This window comes from Alosa pseudoharengus, unplaced genomic scaffold, assembly GCF_046254945.1.
Source record: "Alosa pseudoharengus isolate Yale_2024_CS ecotype anadromous, Long Island Sound unplaced genomic scaffold, YU_APseudo_1.1 YU_APseudo_1.1_scf_9, whole genome shotgun sequence".
NCBI lineage: Eukaryota > Metazoa > Chordata > Actinopteri > Clupeiformes > Clupeidae > Alosa > Alosa pseudoharengus.
In genome coordinates, this window is record NW_027468881.1 from 29,670,502 (window position 1) to 29,678,639 (window position 8,138).

Below are 8,138 nucleotides of genomic sequence, written 5' to 3' on the forward strand. Positions count from 1 at the left end.
AGTGCTTACTCAAGCATGGAGGGCCGTACAACAGCACACCAAGCAAAGGCAACAGGCAGACAAGGACCGCCGAGATCGAAGGGCCAAGGCAATAGAACTACAAGTGGGAGAACGGGTCCTCCTCCGGCACTTCCGCCGCCGAGCCTACGGGAAGCTGACCCCAAGATGGAGACCGACTCCCTTCGTGGTAGTGTCCCAGCTGCGACCAGGCCAGCCCTTAGTGTTCTGGAGGACCCAGCTTCCCACGGGGCCAGAAAGGACAATACCAGACCCCTCGACCCAAGCAGAGGCCCCCCAGCCAGCTGATATGACGACCAGCTCCAACCAAGCCGATGGTCTGGGAGACCACCTAGGTACTGCCACGCCACTACAGCAGGGGCTCCAAGAAGACTCATACCTCCCTGACCAGACAGAAGCCCAGGAAATACGACGCTCTCAGCGAAGCACACAGGGCACCAGGCCACTGAGGTACCAGTAGGTGACGTAGTCGGGACGACTACTGTTAAAGTGGGGGGGTAAATGTCAAACGGGCCAGTACTGTAAACGTTTTTGTCAGTATTTTATCTTGTGTGTTGGCACCTTGATTGCAGTGAACCACCGTGATATGGGCTTTGTGTAATTCCTAAACTATTGTGATTGCTGTGATGGTTAAGAACGCACGATTTGTTTACACTGATATTGCGAATGCAGTGATTTTGACATGATTCACGTGTGTTTGTTTACACTGGGGTTGGGAATCTTATTAAGGGTGGGCGGGCTGACAATTGACTACTACAGATGGCGCCCATGAACTGAACTATCACCCCACCCCCTACTCATCCAAAGCATGGGACCCAGGCCTGATAAAAGACACCCGAGACTTACCATGAGTCTCGCTGCCCAGACGCAGGTGCTCGTCTCCCCTGCTGGTGTTCCTCTCCCCTGCTGGTTTCCGCTGTCGCCGGTGCTCCGGATCCCTCCTCGCTGGATAGACATCCGCTGCTGGTTTTCTCGGCCGATCGGATTGATACCACGCACGCAAGTATCCTCGTTAAGGGACGTTCTTCTGCTAATAGCCTTGTATCCATTGGTCTTCTGTTGTTGTTGAGCCATCTCGCTGAGGGTCTGCTCTGTTCCTCTTAGCCACGAGCCACGACGTGACACGCCAGACGATCACGGGACTCCAGCCACTCGAGGGAGAATTGGACACCATAACGGCCTGCCAAACCACGTCAGGCAGGAAAGTAGTTTCTTCCCTCTCTCTATGAATGGGACCTAAAGTGCCCGCTCTATTGCTACTGACCGTACTGCCGCTAATCTCTGTGTCTCCCGCTGGTTGTTTTGGAGGCACGCGCCACGGAAGGCTCACTTTCGGGATTCCCCTCTCGTTGCTGTAGCCAGCCGACGCGTCACGCAGGCCACGCCCCCGTGTCTTCAGGGATACCCCCAAGAGTGACACGCAGTCTTCCTGGAGGAAAAAGACTGTACTGGAGAACTATACTGGACTTGGGAACTGTTTTTATACTGATTTACCTTTGATAACATTAAGCAGCATTTTATTTGCGACATTTGGCTATTTTAGTAGAATATAAATAAAATATTGTATTTTTAAAGATCTTCTGATTGATTCGTGTTTCCTGGGATCTTAAACATGGAGCGTGTTTCTGACATGTGTGTGTGTGTGTGTGTGTGTGTGTGTTTGATTGATGCTGCCCTACAGACTGATCCTAGCTGTGTGTGTTTGATGTTACCCAATAGGCCGGTGTTCCCCTTTAGGTTGGGCCTGAGCGTGTATGTGTTTATTGCTACCCTCTTGGCTGGTGCAACCTCAGTATGAGCAATATATTCTATTTAGACTGGCCCTAGCGGTGTGTGTGTATGCCCTCTAGCTGTGTGTGTGTATACCCTCTAGCTGTGTGTGTGTATACCCTCTCGACTGGACCTAGTGGTGTGTGTGTACCCTCTCGACTGGACCTAGCTGTGTGTGTTTGACACCATACTCTGGACCTGGTTGTTGTAAACAGCCACTCCTGCTTCCTCACAGTGCCAAGTCAAGCTGCTCTGTGTTGGGTATTATTCCTGAGCTGTGTGTGTTTGATACTACACCCTGGACCCAGCTGTAAACACTAATTCCTGGCCCCTGCCCTTTCGATGGGCTGACCGCGGCCCTGTGTGTTTGATGCTCTGCGGTCCGGCTCCCGTCGTCCGTTTGATCGCATGCCCTGACTTCCTGCCTCCGGTCCCTCAGGTTTGCTAGGCTGGCATTCCAGCGAGAGCCTGGGCCGTGAATCTGACCATATGAGTCAGATCGCTTTACTGCCCGGCACAGCCCTGCACTCTGCCGCTCCGCACAGGAAATTGAGAAAAACCCTGAGCTCACCACTTTCCTCCCTCTTCCTCCCTCTCTCTCTCTCTCTCTCTCTCTCTCTCTCTCTCTCTCTCTCTTTTGATGGAGAATTTATGAGCCACTCTGTCTCTCTGACTTTCAACTTTTTGGAGTTTGTCTTTGATTGCATTTTCTTCCTCTTCATTGTCTGTCTTCAGGAGTCGTAAAAACTGGGGGAGAGGAATGGGAAGACTTCAGGGTCTTTTTCCCCCTCTGTCTTTCTGCCTAGTAATTTGAAGAAATAATTAAATATCTTTAAGGTCCATGAACTGTCATCATAAATTCTCTTTGGTTGTCAGTGGCCTGGAGTTTTCTCCACTGCAGCTGCTGCATCATGGGACCTGTAGTCTTTTTAAAAACGGCCCACGACGGAGGCATTTAAAAGCCCATTTCACTTTTTCCAGGGCTCTCTGTTCACAGAAGCAGGTCTCATAAATTTCCTAGACACTCCACTTGGCATCCAAAGGGCTCTTGAGCCAGAACACCAGTCGAGAGAAAACAAAAGCGGTTTAAGAGGGTGAAGTGGGTGACGGCTCTTCCGTTTGCTGCCAATAAAAATAGAAGTTGTGAGGAAGAAGACCCTCTGAGGTGGAGGTCTGTGGGAAATACACAAGTGTGCTTTCTCCAGGGGATGAAACACTAGGTTTGCATTTGTCAGTGTTTGGTTAAGAGTAGTGACGTTTCTTTAGGACTCTGGAAGACAGGATAAATCCACTCAAAGGAGAGGATCTGGTTAGGCTATTAAGGTCTTTGCTGTAAGTCACGGCATGTCCAATCTGAAAATCCTAACCGAAACAAACAAAAATACACATAAATATATGCACCTGGACAGACACGCACACACACACACACACACACACACACACACACACACAGGCATAATAAGGTATTTTGAGAGAAAGAAGCGTTTTATTCTCTCCTGAATTTAAATAGCTGTGATGTGGGCATGGTAACTGGCAGAAGAGCCAGTCACTTGGCCAGTACTCTAATGCCCGACTCAGTGCTGTCACTGCACCGTTCAGAGGGCACTCAGAGGGTGTGGAGCCTGAATACCCTCGGCTTTAATCGTCTTTAATCTGCATAATTCAATTGGGAAATTCCCTTATCAATATCTCACAGGCATTCCAGCATTCAGAATGGGAAAGGAGTATGAAGCATGGATGTTTACCAGCCTGAATGTGTCTGTGTGTGTGTGTGTGTATGTGTGTGTGTGTACAGTATGTGTGTGTGTGTGTGTGTATGTCTCTTGCTGACAACTTAAAGAAGCCCTATGCAGGTCTGGTTATTCCTTCGCTTTTTCTGGGTTTTCGCCGGATTTGGGCTCGCATTTTTCACGACATAGCTCCCCCTGCAGCTTCGGTAGCAAGTGACTGCTACGCTAAACCCGAACTAGCTAGCGAGCTAGCCATCAACAAACCAAGCTAACACATACAGGGCTCACCCAAAGGTAGGCTACCTACAATTTCAACAGCAACAAAGCCAAGTCGGCATCGGTTTTGCAGTCTTCTTAGAAACTACAATCTGACTACATTTTCGAGGCGCAATTGGCACATCCGGATTTACCAGGACTGGGTCCAGAAAGTTGCATATTAGTTTTTTCCGCAGAGAAGCGATAGGGGGAGACGAAGCACCCACCAAACGACCCAGAAAGTGTTGTAGAACCGTCAGAACGACTCTCAACCTGCATAATTAAGGTCATTTTTGCTAAAATTGTTGCATAGGGCTTCTTTAAGAGACTACAACTCTCCCCTATAGCCTCCTTCCATTGCCACAGGTCCTGTTTCAGAGGTCAAATCACTTAGCAGCCAATAAATATACAGAAATAAAATATTCAAACTTAATTCAAACACATGAAAAATAAATACATTCCGGCATAGTGCATTCAAATAAGGAAAAATATACCAAAGGCCTACACATAGATATTTGCATTTGTTTCTCTCTCTCCGTTTCTCTATCTGTGTGTGTGTGTGTGTGTGTGTGTGTGTGTGTCCGCTGTTTCCTTTTTCTCTTCCATTTGGCTCAGTACCCCCAGTACCTTCCCAGCCCCGCTACAGTGCTTACACAGTGGAATCTTTGTTAGATAGCCACACCGTGCCGCACATATCTGAACACACAAGCCCTGAAGTCAACGTTTTTGGCCCTTTCCCCCAGACCCTTCCACTCAGTCAGCCACTCAACCAGGCAGGCAGGCAGGCAGGGGGTGCCAGCCACTCTGGAGCTGCCAAATCGGCTAGTGTTCTTAGGGTCTTAGGGGCCCTTAGCGCCCTCCTCTGTGGTCCAGACTATACTAGTGGGTCACTGGCCGGGGCACTGGGTGGCCAGTCTCCATTATAAACAATTCCAAAAAAGCCGCCTTGGCTTGGCAGTGGCAGCCCATGCCATGGTGCTGCTGGTCAGAGTGTTTAAGCAGGAGGTAAAGAGAGGGTGCCAGCAGTGAGAATGGAAGCCCAGGTCCAGGGAGGGGGGGGGGGCTGTCTGTGTGTTATGGTATGGTAATGTTGGCCCGGGTGGCAAGGAAAGGGTGGAATTACTAATAGACTTGGCCTTGAGTGAGGCTGTGGAAAAGAAGCTGAAAAGAGAGAAGTGATTGACACATTAATAGAGAGAGAGAGAGAGAGAGAAGGGGCGTGTGAGAGAGGGAGAGAAGAAAAGCAGGGTGTCAGCCAGAGAGGTAAGGGTGAGGTGTGAGGTTCTGGTGGTACTGGGGTGGTCAGATGGACTGGTCAGTAGTCAGCCTGGAACAATTGAACCAACATCCTTGACAACCCCATGGCGATCCACAAGGTTTCCACAGCTTTGCTTGAACCCATCATATTCTGTGTTCGTTTGGGGTTGAATCTGGAGATGAACTGTTTCATTTTTAAAAATGGCTGACCGCCTCGCCTCACCTGCGACCCAGACGCTTCAGAACAGCACACAGTTAACAGTAAGCCCAATGTGCGCGCCAGAACCTCTTCCAGATTACATCTGATCAGGGCCGAAACGTCAGTTGGACCAGCGTTCAGGGTTTATTATGTCATTTGTTTTCTTAGAATGCACTGATAATGGAGCCGCAGAATGATTTCATCCAGCAAAGCAGAACATGGCTCTCCAGCCACCAGAGTAGCCAAGTCCACTGAAGCAGAGGGATGGCTGAGTCATTATTGAACTCCCACAGCGTAGTGTGTGTGTGTGTGTGTGTGTGTGTGTGTGTGTGTGTGTGTGTGTGTTTGTGTGTGTGTGTGTGTGTGTGTGTTTGTGTGTGTGTGTGTGTGTGTGTGTGTGTGTGTGTGTGTGTTTGTGTGTTTGTGTGTGTGTGTTTGTGTGTGTGTGTGTGTGGGTGTGGGTGTGTGTGGGTGTGTGTGAGTGTGTGCGTATTTGCGAACATTGTGGCTACCATCGACAAAGTATCCGCATAGCAACCACAGTTTGTTCCCTTGGCGTGGCACTTTACAAATCCGAGGGGACATACAAGCAGATGAAAGACCATAGCCCGGGTGTTTGATCCAAGACATATTACTTAGATTTATTGCTCACAATATGTGCCTGAACCCTGAGATTGGTTTGCATTTGCTATCGCTGATTGATTATAATTGGCCCCTGTCACAATGAATGAGTGAGTCAGGATACAGTAAAAAAAAAACGATTTGATTCCATACTGCTGTAGCATGCATGCCGGGATTGGTCAACTCTGGCACTGAATGTTCTGGCACTGATTTGGGCCGAAGCCTCTGGACCGACACTAGCCCTAGATGGGATCTGATCCAGCATCTGTTGCTATGTTGGACACGTGGAGCGTGGACGGACGTGAGTCTGCAACTCATCTGTAAGTGGACTAAATAAACACGCTTCACGCATGAGACGAAGCTGTGGAACTATGCACAGGCGCATACCCGCATACCCGCATGTTCTCTGGCCCATAGCAAGAGGCTAATCAGGCAGATGAAGGATTTGCACTGAAACCCTCACATATGTTCACTACACACAGGAACAAGAACTTGAGTGTGTGTTTTGCATGTGTGTGTGTGTGTATGTGTGAGTGTGTGTGTGTGAGAGAGAGAGAGTGTGTGTGTGTGTGTGTGGGGGGGGGGTTCTGAGAGTGTAAGTAAGTCGTTATTGTTGAGGAAACAAATCATAGGGAGGAAATGCTGTTTATCTTCAAAATAATGAAGCATTTGTCTTTTTGGTTCCTTAGAGATGCGTACAGTATGTATGTAGTAGGTCTAGGGCGGTAGCAACCCTGTAGCCCAGCATACTACTCCCTCAGCGGGGTGGCTAGTCCTGAGGGACCCCTCCATCAGGAGAAGAGAGAGACCCATGGCAGCACAGTGGCCCTGAAGTCCTTTCAGATGCGGAGCGGACCAACAGATCAGCGGAGAAGAGAATCTAAAGAACAGTCGTCCCATTCAGGCCAGCGTGTAGAGGAAAAGGGGGAGGACGGAGAGACTCAACTCCGTTTGGATCTGTGCCGGGGCTGTTTTATATTTCTTCTATTCCCCCCCCAGTCTCCCTCAGCGCTCTGCCTACGATAAAGCATGTGATCAGGCATGTGCGTGTGTGTGTGTTTGTGTTTGTGTGTTCATGTGTGTGTGTGTGTGTTTGTGTGTGTGTGTGTGTGTGTTCATGTGTGTGTGTGTGTGTGTGTGTGTGTGTGTGTGTGCGTGTGTGTGTTCATGTGTGTGTGTGTGTGTGTGTGTGTGTGTGTGCGTGTGTGTGTGTGTGTGTGTGTATGCGTGGAGAGGGGGAGTATATTCCAGCCCTCAATCTGCACGTTTTTAAGTGTGAATAATACCTGTTCAAGTGCGGCCTGTGATATCGGTCCAGAACTTTTATACTGCAGCCCACAAATTTGAAGAGCTGTCAGCTACTGTATAGAGGCAGGCATGCTGGCAGCGAGACAGCAGAAGCTACAGCTGGCTAGGGAGGACAGTATTTTATTTTATTTTACTTTCATCCTGCGCTCTCTGGGCGTGAGGTGTACAGATGGATGGAGTGGTTTCTAAAATGGACTCGGAGTGATTTTAAACAGTAAAGGGGAGAGCGAAGTTAATGTTTGGTGGAGGAGTGTGTGTGTGTGTGTAGGGGGGGGGGGGGTGGACCGGCTTTTAAATGGGCGCCAGCTCCAGGCCTGACATTGATTACTCTTCTGTGTGTTTGACAGAAAATATGATGTGTGTGTGTGTGTGTGTGAGAGAGAGAGAGAGTAAATGAGAGAGAGAGAGGGACAGACAGAGAGAGGGAAAGAGAGTGCTGACGTGTTGGTTGAAGTCAGGGAACCTGTTGTTGAAATACACACACAAAAAAGCTGCTGCTGTTGTGGGTCTGGTAGATTGCGTCAATGGCCTTGAGCAAAGGTTCTCGCCAGTAAACCCCTTTTAATTGCTCGGCGAGTGGCGTGTTCATAAACATGCCTCCGGGCTGCAAACAAGGAGCTCATTGTAAAAGCCATGTGCATCTCGACACACCTCAAAGTCTCCCTGACCCCCGCCCCCCCACCCCCCCCCACTACCAGACCACCTCTCCTCATCCACCGGTACTTTGTCTGGGCAGAAAACAGAAGCACCCCCCCTCCACACACACACACACACACACACACCGCTAATAATAAGTCAGCACTAACTGCACAATTAAAGGCGTAAGTGTTTGAGCATGTGTGTGCTGCACAGCTGTGTCGCTATGGAAGCATCGGTGTGTGTGTGTGTGGGGGGGGGGCGATGAAGGGAGGCGGCTGGGGGCCCGAGACTAACTGTGCCGTCTGACTGAAGAGAAGTGTCTCAGTGGACAGACTGTGTGT